We start from the raw sequence: 13,139 nt of genomic DNA, 5'->3' as shown, positions 1-13,139 counted from the left end.
TAATCATTTAATGTCCAAGATGTTTGAAAACTCAAAAAATGTTAATCGTAACTATCGAGTTTACATTTTACTAAATCTCCCCCTCCAAGCCCAAATCCGTAAAGTGTCGGGCTATTAGGTAGAAGCGAGCTCTTTAACCAGCGGTTCCCCGAGGATGAGGCTCCTTTTATGATGTAAAGCATCACACATTCACATATAATGTGTATAGGTGTTTCCTCATCTGCACTACAGAACCTACATCTAGAAATTTCGGAAAGGTTAATTTTAGCAAGGTGTTTACGTTCAATCTGCAGTGCCCTGGGCGGGCTCAAGTGATAACCCTCATGTGATTTCGACTCAGCTTTATTAGGTCAAAAACCTGCATAATGTCACCTAAATTTAAAAAGTACTTTACAAGAGACAATAAAAACTAAATTATTCATTTACTGACAAAACATTGTTTTACTTGTGTGATAAGATATGATATTATATTTTGAAAAAAGGTTCACAAGTAAATATTTTTTTTATTTTATTAAAAAGTGTGTCAACTAGCCCCGGTTAAATAGACAAATAAGCGTGTTAAAGATTTCAAAATCGATTTAATGCATTTTAATTCGTATGTAGAGTTAGATGCCTTTCTTGCATCTCTTTCTTGTATTGATATTTGCATGTATATGGTTATTTGATATTTTTTTAAAGAATTGTTGAGGCCATTTTCTAAATTTGAGATGGATTTAGAAAGGAAATAACATGTCTATCTATTATGCATCAATGTCTAAAAGGCCCTGAAAATCTAAGAAATTTAATCACGCAGTACATCGTAATCTTTATCGAGAAATGTTTACTTTCACTCCTATCTTGTTTGAAATATGGCTTCGATAATATTTATCGGATTATGAATAAATAAAGAGTCATAATTATTATTTACCCACTTCTCGTATTTATTAATTATCACAATTGTAAAAATAAGATAAGAATGACATTTTAAATGTTTTTCTTTACGAATAAAATTATTTTGTTACATTTGAAAATATATTTGAATTAGGAAAAACAGAAATTCAAAAAGATGAATAAGTTTACAAAATAGTTCATTTATTCAGTTAATATAACTAACAACTTATACACAAGGAAAAAATATAAAATATATGGATTTTAAAACAAAAGTTAACTAAAAAAATTACACCATACTATGAAGAGAGAAGAGGAGAGGTGATAGGATGGAAAGAAGAAAGAGAGAGGGACAGCTCAAACATTTAGAGTAACATTTCAATATTGATTTGAATGTAAATAAAGAAAGGGCGTCTTTAACGTGAGTGGGTAGAATGTTTCACAATCGAGCAGCTACTTTTGTGAAAGAGGAGGCGAGAAGATTAGAGCGGTGAAGGGGTATTAAAAGGGTTATCTCGTTACTAGGGCGAAGAGATAGTCCATGTTGCGATAGAGGTTGGAAGAGTTCTCTCAGATAAACAGGCGAAGTAGGATTATTCAAAATATTGTGAAGAAGTGATCGAATGTGAATGTTTTTTATGCCTGATACTGAGACAGTGTAGGTGCGGGCGGTATTCGGTTATGTGGTCAAATTTGCGAAGATTAAAGATATGACGTTTGCAAATATTATGCAATCGATCCAATATTTACTATTGGTGTGTCCCTTTGTTTTTTTGAAAAATTGTTTATTACGGGAACATGGACCATTTAAACGCCTTTTAAAACGCCCAGTTTTACCTACCGGCTTCGGACGTACAGTGTACAAATATGATAAGTTTTTTTTAAAATGCAAAAAATACCGACCAGATAATTTTATTCTTATATTTAAAAAAAAAACACCAAAGCTGTTCAGTTTTGGAGTTTTTGGGTGCGGAAAATAAGAATGGGAAAAGATGATAGAGTTAAATTTATTTTGAGTTTGTCAAAATGTTTGTAGGTGAGGACTGAAAGCTTAAAACCTATCATTGGCTAGTTTAACTGGCCAATGACAGGTTTTAACAATTTGTCTGTAACATTTACCATTATGCTTAATTTTTTTTAGCAACAAAAAAGGCAAGACTCAATTAGGTACAGCGCACAACACCCTGACTCGAGAATATGACTTTTTTGTAATCTCTCTGGGAATCGAACCTGGAACCCTCCGTGCGTAAGGCAAACGTCTTAACTATTACATTACTGGAGTCGCCAATGTATACGTTTGAACATCCATACGTTTGAACGTGTGGACATCACCAGACGCCTCCAGAAGACCCTATCGCCAGCTGGCACTCTCGTCTCCCACGTCAAACCCGCTAATTCCGCCAAATAAAGCCGGAAGCTCGTTATTGAAGACCTTCCAGAACGGCGGGAGTCAGCTTGTGTAAAGAAGAGGCAATTTGAGTTTAGGTTGTCCTGATGCATGTGCAGCACGTGTCTGAGCCAGGTCCACCACCGCACCTTTAAAACGTTCGTAACAGGAGGTTGCTGCGTCTGTTCTAAGATTTCAATGTTGTGAAATCGTACCACCTTATGCCCAATATTCTTCTGAAATGCTTATTCTCAAAACTCAGAAGTTTGGTGTTTTAAGCTTTGGTAAGGTGAAAAGATAAAAACAAAACCATCACGCCGTTTCCTTGCAGGAGTAGGCAGATAAGATAGAACGCCACATCACTCTGTCTTTACATACATACCGCGCTTCCTCTACATTCATACAACTCATGCATGCACACGGATTATTCCTATTCTTGACATATCCATCTTCAAGTATTTGATGGACTTGATCGTGCCACGTCTTTCTCGGGCTTCTTCATTTTCTGCATCCATCAACATTCGCATCGTAGATCCTTTTAGCCGTTCTTTCGCTGTCCGTTTGCTCCACATGTCCAAACCAACGCAAAACCACTTTCTTGATTCTGTCGATGATGCATGTCTCAGCCTTATATAGTTGACGGATCTCGACATTTGTTCAGCTATCATACATCGTCTTACTACATATTACATTGCAAAGATTTGCACCCAAATAGAAGTACTGGCATTATAAAACAGTTGAATAATCTTCATTTCGTGTTGACTGAGTAAAAACTAAAGTTCCAGACAACATGCATCATGTTGAAAGTTGCTCTGCAATTATTAGGCGGGTTGCGAGCTCTTTGGGCATGCTTCCATCCTTAGTTATGTGAACTCCCAAGTATTTAAAGCTGCCAACTTTCTCAATCCTCTGCCCATTATTAAAGAGAGGCTGATCAGGATCGGGGCAGGATGTTTTGTACATTATCTAAGTTTTTTTGTCACTAATATTAAGTCCCAGACAAGCAGAGCTTTCCTGCAGTTTCTGAAGACCACCAATAAATGATTGATTGATTTGGTGTTTATTTTGTAGAACTCCATATTCAAACTGATAATATTAGAAATCAAACACTGACTTGAGTCTATTGAACACTTTATTTTATTTTTACAAATATAAAAAATATAAAAACAAAAATTTCGTGACAATTGTTTCGCCTTGTTAGGGCATTTTCAAACGAATGTCAACCACCAATAAACTTTTTGTCATCAACAGAATTTTTATTTTCATGGAATATCTATGCGTGTAAAAAAAATTACTGGTATAGTTCCATATTCCAGCGAGAAAATACGGTTTGTATGAAGAAAGGTCACACAGCGTTTCCTCCTAAGGAGCTGAAACGTTAATCGATGTGCGTGAGATTCATTTGATTCAATTTAACTGTTAACTATCATAACGTTTGTTGGTTCTCTCATAGAGCATATAAATGTCTGAACTCTCCTTTGAGATATTGATGTATCTTGCTTGAAAAACAAGTGTCGTATCTATTTTGGCAGTAAAAACATATGAATTGAATTTTCATGACGCATTATGAATCAAATTTTCCGTAGAAAATATCAAATTGTTGACATTAACTTTTTATAATTACGCGATTAATCGACTCAAAAACACTTAATTATAATATGAAATGAAATAGTTCATATCGTAATCTTATTCATTACACAGATGTTTTATGCGCGGTAATCACTCCTATCAAAGAAGTATTTCGAACAATTTATCATCGAGAGCAGTTGATCAACTATTTAGAAAATTTACAGATATTATTTTAAAAAATGCTTTTTGAAATACTTTTTAAAAGGTATGCTTATCAGTATATAATTAATAAATGTAGATTTTCTGTGTTTTTATGTTCAAAAGCGAAGCTGAATCAGTTGATTCTGTTGTAATTTTTTTTTTTTCTCTACACTATCTCCTCATTCTCAAGCTTTTTGCAGTGCACATTTTTACTTACCTTTCTAACGTTTAAAAAAAAAGTTTCAATAAAAACTATTACAATGTAATGTTATGTTAGTTTGTAATACGATCACTGGGTTACAAAAAACAAACATGTTATTTCTATAACGAAAGCCATTTATAGGAAAAGTGTAAATGTTTTGATTTTATCTAAGGAGAGACACTTTTGCAGGATACTGCTGCAAGACATTTCATATATTTAAATATAATACTATTAAGCGTGTTTTCCAGATGTTTATTAAAATTAATGTTTGTGTTAATTTTTTTATTTGTAGTATTCTTTAATAATATGAATGCTTCCACTTTCTATTATGTTGTATCCCAACTCAACACAGGGCTCTTGGCTTCATAGAGTTAGGGATACGTTATATTTTTTTTTGTAAAATGTATCTTTAAATGAATAAATAAATAAATAAAATGCTAGTTTCATCAAATAAAGCAAGCATTGCGTTGCTCCAAATAATTTGAAAAAAAGCATACATATAAAGTCTCAAATGCCGCATGTTTCAATTTTTCTTTTTTTCTTTTTTTCGTTGCCATGATAACCCATTGTGCGATTTTTCGTACGTGTATTAAAAATACCGCTCTTTTTTGTTTGAAAAAATCTATCGTGGACACAGTGTATAAGGCAAGCAGCTTTCTCGGTGCGTGAAATGCGAATGAAGCGTCGATCTTAATCTGTCTTTTTTTTGTACGACTCTTTGTATGAGATTTTCATACCATTGAAATCGTGACATTTTATGCGATATATTGACCCGACAAAGCTTTTTTCAAAAAAATATTAAAAGATATTTGTAGATGAAGTTTTGAGCATAACGATAAGCTTAAAAATAATCTCATTCAGTATTAACCAAAATACCGAAATTAATTTTAGTAATTTCATGATATTTCAGATTTTTTTTACCGACTTACAAGAATAAAAATAAAAAGCAAAAGTTATTAAAGGATATATAAAAGAATATAATTTTTAACTAGAGCTACTTCAAGTATTTTAAATGTCTGACTAAAATATCACATTTCATTATTTTTCACGCCACTCCCCCTAAAGTTTCTTCTAGTTTTTTTCCAAATAAATTTAATCGAAATCATCAAAATTTTATTGGATTTGCCAGATGTATTATATTTGTAGCTTCAAAACCGGGTGGTAAACAAATAAAAAATAAGTGATTAAAATCAAGTATTATAATTTTAGTTCTTCAAATATAAATAATTAATTAAATAATACATTTTACAGAATCTATAAGTTTCGATTACAGGAGTCTTTACTAAACGAGCGTTGACTCAGGCACAGTTCGAGTTTTTTTATTTATTTTTACTTCCGCTGCAGTATTTCTGTGACGACTATTTCCGTCTTCCAAAATAAACTATTCTGAGGAGAAAGTGGAATAATCTATTGACTCTTTTTCCTCTCATTTAAATGGGTGTCTCTTGCATAATTTTCTTTATTTTTTCCGACTGCTGGTTGAAAATAAAAAATGCGGAGCTTATGCAAAACAGACTATTTCTAAAACTGTAGCTAACACATTAAAAAATATTCTTCATTTTTAATTTACTAGCGGACCCGACAGACGTTGTCCTGCCCAAACGTTGGCAAAATACTTTTCGTTGCTAAGTAGGTACTTAGGTACTTGTTTATGGTTGAATTCCAAAACATAATAAGACTATTTTTTTAAATATGGCATTTTTTTGCAAACGTCAAACTCCGGTCGTCTCACCACCAAAGGGGTGTACTTATGTAGGAATACGATTTTTAAAAATGTATTGAATTTAATATTTTTTTAGCGTTACCAAAAATCCAATAAAAAGAAATGAATGGGTAGAAATTATAAAGAATTTAAAAAAAGAATCTGAGATCCAGAAAAAACAAATGCTGTTTGTAAACATTCGAAAATGAACTTTTTTTTTCAAAAAAAAAAACACCTTTCCATTTTTTTGCAAATGCATTCTCCTCGAATGCAACCCTGGTAGATCGATGAATAAAACATTTATGCTCTTAACTTCTTTTTTACACATTCGATTGAAGATTTTAATATCTACGAACACGCACAGCGCAAAGATCTATATTTCTCTGAAAACCGCACGTAAATCGGTTAAGCTGTTTAGGAGGAGTACGGTGACATCACGCGTACAGAGGAATTATATACAATATATATAAAAATAATTTTAAAAACTCGTTAGGGTTAGACAAACATATTATAATGTCATGTCATCTTATATCTTATCCGGTTAGTTGTCTTCGTGTGCTTTTGACTGTTGATTAAAATTTGTCTCCGGTATAATTTTTCAAAATCCAGGTAGGTAAGTCATATAGTATTTCTGACTTTCCTTTTTTCCTTGCTTTCATACATTTAGGTTCAACCTTTTAAATAACTTTTATATCTTTTTTACGAAAATGCTTTTGATCTAACTATTCTCACTCACTGTTGGCATATATTTGGACATTTTTGAGTAGTTTCGGCCATTTTGAAGGAATTAGTTCAAAAACATGACTCCTGGGGATCAGTTTTGCGTAGAACTGTCACCTGATTGGCTGTGGAAAATGACTTCTCACTAACAAACCTCAATATTATAATTACTATAGCAAGTAAGTTCTTTTTAAAAAAATATTTTTGTGGTTTGATTAAAACGCGGGTTTTATTTTGTTAATATATCATATTGGAAAAATAACAACTTTTAATATTGCAATTCCCTGACGGTATAAATTTGTACGATATGTATATTTTTTTATTGATGTTTTTTTTAAAAATAAATTAGCGAAATTAGGAAAATATCACATACTACGAATACCGATAAAAATATATGAAATAGATTAAGATTAATTCATTGTAATTTAAAAATCAATACGGATATTGTGGAGAAATGTTTTCATGCACATTATTTTATTTTTTAAAAAATAAATAAACAAATATATACTAACAAAATGTCCACCTAATTTTATTTAACAATCTGACAGATAGTAAAATAATCGTATTCTTAAATAATATTATTTGTGAATTTGCTTCTTACACATGAAATGTATTTCATTTCAATCCCAGTAGTATTTTGACACTTACAGACGACACAACACGGCATAATTGAATTTAAATCGGCAGTTGCGTACTAAGCGACGTCTACAGAGTACCTAACAACCAAAACGTAAAACTACTAATTTATGAGTAGTTTAGTCGGCTTCAGTTTGATGCGCGTACGCGGTTACTGGACTATAATAATTTCATGGATAAAAGTATCACTCGTCTTTTAAATCTGTAACAAATTACAGTTTAAGATGTTTCTAGATAATTGAATTCTGAAAAAGAATTGGTCTCCTTTTCTCTATAGCTTACAATTTATGATTATATAATATGCAAATTAACATTGTATTTTTGAAGCTTGGTAGTGTAATGAACGACAATCACTGTTTTTAATGTTCATAGCATAATTTATTGTTACCCCAATTCTGTTTGATTATACTTTTTGCTTGATTCAGAAACATGCTATTATTGTGATAAAAACGGTACAGAATATGATATACTATCGCCTGGTAACAGAGGACTTCATGGATTTCTATAAAACGCCAATATCACATAATCATGAAACGCGCCAAAAAGTGAAAGGAAATTTCATAGAAAAAAAACTCTAAATGCGTATGGAGAGAGGACCAGGGTGTATATTCTCTCTCGTATAGTGAATAGACTCCCGGACGAAATAAAGAATAGTGATATAAATAAAAATTAAGTTAAATTGGTTTTTAAAATCTTTTTAATTCTAAGTTTAGTGTGTAAAAAAACAAAAGGGGGAAACCAAACAATTTAAAACAGGGTCAAAAAAAGAGTTTTTTTTATTTTTATATATATATTTCGGTATAAAAAAAGACTTTATTTTATTTAATTTTTTTAAACTTTTATTTTATTGATATATTTAAAAAAAAACATATTTTTATGTAAACATTATTATATTGTGTTACCAAAATGTTTAAAGATAGTAATCCCTTTAAAAAAACTGCTTTTGCAGTTTGGCGGGAATTAAAAAATTGTTTAGAATAATGCTTATGTAAAAAATTTAAATAAAAAAAAAAAAAAAACAATCAATCTATGCTTTTCAAACAGTTATTTTCATTGTAGGGGTAGCTACTAGCTACTTCCCTCGTCTAGCGGTCTGAGACAGGCCATTGAACTTGTAAAAGCCTCCCTTATGAAGTGTGCAATGCGGGAAAATGTACGTGGCTGCCAACCCTCGAATACACATACACTATTTGCTCGAATACCACAATATATAACGGTTTTCACCGTAAAATGTCAGTTAGCTGTTTTTTAAAAATAAAATATTATCATTTTATTCATTACACCGGCGTGACGCAGCCATAGCTACGACAATGGCTATCCGTGTAATTATTTATTTATATTTCTCATACAGAACTGTGTATGTTTCATCCGCCTGGACGCAAACAAAAAATAATAATTTATTTAAAAATAATGAGAAATTTTAGTGGTTTTTTATTTGTTAATAGACTTTCAAACTAAGGCAATAAATATATTTTATTTTTATGATTTTTCTAAGTTTTATAATTTTGAAAATCCCTTAACGAAACTTCGAAATAACGACGCCATAAGTTCAGGTCGGTAAATAATCAAAACCTGCATTTTAACGGTGAAACATAACTGACAAGAAACAAAGAAAACGCAAGTAGCCACAGTTTAGCTTCATCATTATCATTCCTTTCCCGTACCTAATGGTGCATAGGGCACTGCATCGGTGCATCAATTGCAGCGTGCCTTGATTTTTTTTGTTACACGAAGGAAAGATGATCAGTCTTACGCTTCATGTACCAGTCCAGGGACTATGAAATATTCCAGTGTGAAAACACCCTTTTAAATAAATATTTCACATCCACTGTTTTAGGAATCGAACCCGAGACCTCCTGCATGGTAGGCAAACGCGGTAACCATTACACCACGAAGGGGACGTAAACTGTTATTTTTAGAAATCAGTAGTATTTTTATTTATATAATATCCTCTAATTCATAGCGAAATTGTTTCATATGTTTTAGGAGAATATTTTTTTATTAGTTCTACTCTGTGGTATGTAAGTGTAATTGCAGGAAAGGACATTTTTTTAATGGATTTTTTATATTTTTTATTATTATTATTATTTTTTATTTTTTTTGTTTTTTTACAATAAACATCAATAACAGTGATATACATATTAATAGTAAAAATGGTAAACGAAAAAATCCCACAAAGGCATGGCCTGTTCGTGAGTATACAAGAAAATGTTAATGAATTTTTGCTCCTATAATAAATAATGGACAGTTATAATATTTTTGTGTAACATAAGAAAGAAAAAATAAGATATTCTATAAAAGATAATATGGTGTTTTTTTATAGTAATTAAAAAAGGAAATAAAAAATATTTAAAAAAATACATAAATATTCCTTATTATTAAAGGGCAACAAAATAAATCATGGAAAAAAAGAGTTCGTATCTTTAGTTTGAATTCAGGATAGTGCATGTTTTTTTAATAAGATATAAAATATTTATATTCTAAGATTATAAATTGAATCGAAATTCACTTCGTAACACTTCATTATAAATTATTACGAAAATAAAACTTTGTTATTAGTGTTACACAATTTTAACACCCTCTTAGCCAAGTGGATGGTTTCCCACATACCAAATCTTAGGTTTAATTATTGTAACTTCCACTCAACGTACTAAATTTCAAGTAAACTAAACTAAATTCCACTTTACATTTTTTCCCTCATAAATCATGTTTCCGTATCTGTACTTTAGATAACTATCCATATATGTATATACATATATGCTAACACCTTAGATAAGTGTAAAAACTACCCTGGTTTATATTTTACTGATTAATTCGTTTGTTTTTTGTATAGATTCTATAATGACACAGTGAACAATATTATGTATTTACTAGATTAGTTTTATATCACCCGTCAATAGAAAGAGTGCTGTTAAGTATCTACTGATTTTACATTTTCTATACTGGCAACTCATTTTTATCTGAGAGAGCTCATCCAACCTATTTCACAACACGGACTATCTCTTCGTTCTAGTAACGAGAGAACCCTTTTAATACCCTGTCATCGCTCAAATTTTTTTGCCTCCTCTTTCACAGTAGTAGCCACTTGATTGTGGAATAATCTACCCACTTATGTTAGAGACGCCCCTTCTTTATTTACATTTAAGTCAAGAATGAAATGTCACCTTCTAAATATTTAAATTGTTCCTTTATCCTTCTTCTTTCCTTCCCATCCCCTCTCCTCTCTTCGTAGTAAAGTGTTAATTTTTTTTTTAGGACAGCGAGAAATCGACTAAAAATATCTACGATGCGAATGTTGATGGATGCAGAAAACGAGGAAGGCCAAGAAAGACGTGGCACGATCAAGTCCAACAAATACTTGAAGGTGGACATGTCAAGAGTAGGAATAATCGGCGTGCGTGTTAACGAAAAGGCGGACTGTAAATGAAAATAAAATTTCATTCAGTTTTGTGAATTGGGAAATATTTGAGAAAGGATAGGAACATGGAATGGATACCTACCTTTAATATGATCTGAATGTTCTTCAATTTCTGGCACTGGATCACAAAATGAACCATAAAATATAACAATGTTTTCCACGATGCGCGACGATTCCAACAACTTTTTATCCGATTTTATGTAAAGTCAAAAATGTTGTTTTGTTTTTGGTCTAAATCCAAATCTTCTAATTTTGAAAATCCTCTTTCTTAATGTTAGGTAGGTACCATAAGGATGGGTCAAAGAAAGGATGGGAACGAAAGGTAATCGGCCAGGAATAGTATCGATAAATGCTGTTATTTACTTAACAAGTAGATTTGGTCTTTTTTCAATAGAATTTGCTTAGAAAATCTTAAAATTGACAAATTTGACTTAGCCACTTTTTGTTTGTTATTAGATTGGTAAAAAGTTATATTTTGCTGCCATATTTTTTTTCTGTATGAAAAACTTTAAAATGTGGATCCAGAAATTTCTAGATAACAAGCTATCTTTGTAGAAATATATATCTAGAAGTTTCTAGATAAGCAGTTTATTTTTACATGGATTATGGATCACACCACCGCCGCTACCGGTTCGCAGAGTTGAATATTTTATACCTAGTATTTGAAATATGTTTCTATTTAGTAAGTGTAAACTCATTATGAGACACAGCATGGCCGTTTTACTGTCACATGTGATCTGTTCTCCATTAAACATTACACATTACTTCACGTTTGGTAATGGTTATTCTTCTTTCTGTGCCATATCAGGTCTCCCCGACGTTGGCGATCACTCTAGAGTAGGCATTCCGGTCCTGCGCCAACTGGAACAGCGCCTCGACCCCACGCACTCCCGTCCAGTCGCGGATGTTTCTCAGCCAGGACATCTGTCGCCTTCCAACCCCACGCTTTCCCTCGATCTTTCCCATCATAATAAGCTGTAGAAGCGTATATTTGCTTCCGCGCATAATATGGCCCAGATATGCGAGTTTTCTCTGTTTTATTGAGGACAGTAGTTCTTTTTCGGCACTGGCTCGTCTCAACACCTCCACGTTGGTCACTAAATCTGTCCACGGGATTTTCAGCATTCTCCGGTGAAGCCACATTTCAAAAGCCTCTAATCGGTTCATGGAGTTCACCTTGAGAGTCCATGTTTCAACCCCGTAGAGCAGTATTGACCACACATAGCACTTGACCATCCTCTGTCTCAGTTTTAAATTAAGGCTATCACTGCAGAAGAATGATTTCATGCCATTGAATGCTGATCGTGCTATTTCTATTCTGCATCTAATTTCCTTATCCGGATCCAGATCAGAAGTGATTTGACTGCCGAGGTATTTAAAGTTAGTCACTCTCTCTATTGTTTGACCATTTATTCGCAATACAGCATTATTGTGAGGGTTTCGGCTAAACACTATCATCTTTGTTTTGGCCACATTGATGTTCAAGCCCATTACTCTACCAGCTTCGTCAATTTTATCAAGAAGTTCCTGAAGGACACATGCGTTGTCAGCCAGGATAACGGTATCGTCAGCATATCGGATGTTATTGACAATTTCGCCGTTAATTCTTATTCCCTTTCTGACATCAGAGAGAGCATTCTTAAATATCTTGTTCGAGTATAAGTTAAAAAGTAAGGGCGATAATATGCAGCCTTGTCTCACTCCACGCTTAATTGCAATATCTCTCGTTACGTTGTGACCTAATCTTATCACAGCTGTCTGCTGCCAGTAAAGGTTCTTTATGAAATTAACATCCTTGTCATCCAGCTGGCACTCCTGTAACAGTTTCAGTAATTCTGAATGCTTTACTCTGTCGAATGCCTTCTCGTAGTCAATAAAGCAAGCAAAAACGTCTTTTCGCTGATCTCGACATTTTTGTAGAAGGACATTCATTCCAAATAGTGCTTCACGTGTACCAAAAGCTTTCCTAAATCCAAACTGGGCATTGTCCAAATCCTGTTCACATTTGCCTCTTATTCGAGCATGAATAATTTTAAGGAGTATTTTGAGCATATGGCTCATAAGACTAATGAGTCGATAATCACTACATTTTTTTTTTGGGATGCTGTTTTTTAGGTAGTGTGATAAATATTGACTGGAGCCATTCTGATGGAATTCTTCCTGTGTCATAAATTTTATTATAAAGTTTAATGATTTGATCAATGTTTTCTTCATGGATAAGTTTTATCATTTCTATAGGGATTTCATCAGGTCCACTCGCTTTATTATTTTTTGATGTGGCTATAGCGTGGAGAAGTTCAGATTTTAGAATAGTAGGACCCTGATTTGGGATTGTCAAATCAAAATTTTCTCTATCGTCTGCAAATAAGTCTTTTATATATGATTCCCATGTATCTGTCAGTTCATCCTCATCTAGTATCAATTTATTATCGTCATT

The 13,139-nt window shown here is 32.6% G+C and overlaps 1 protein-coding gene across 1 annotated transcript in view; it reads left to right on the top strand.

Annotated features, from left to right (window-relative positions):
- The window catches only part of LOC148280499 (uncharacterized), a 215,475-nt gene that overhangs the window by 49,516 nt on the left and 152,820 nt on the right, over window positions 1–13,139 (top strand). The gene's annotated exons all lie outside the window — the stretch shown is intronic.

This window comes from Micrasema longulum, unplaced genomic scaffold (genome assembly GCF_059751315.1).
Source record: "Micrasema longulum isolate JH-2025_06_02 unplaced genomic scaffold, ASM5975131v1 h1tg000575l, whole genome shotgun sequence".
In the NCBI taxonomy this organism is placed as follows: Eukaryota; Metazoa; Arthropoda; class Insecta; order Trichoptera; family Brachycentridae; genus Micrasema; species Micrasema longulum.
This window is presented reverse-complemented; position numbering and strand designations above follow the sequence as displayed.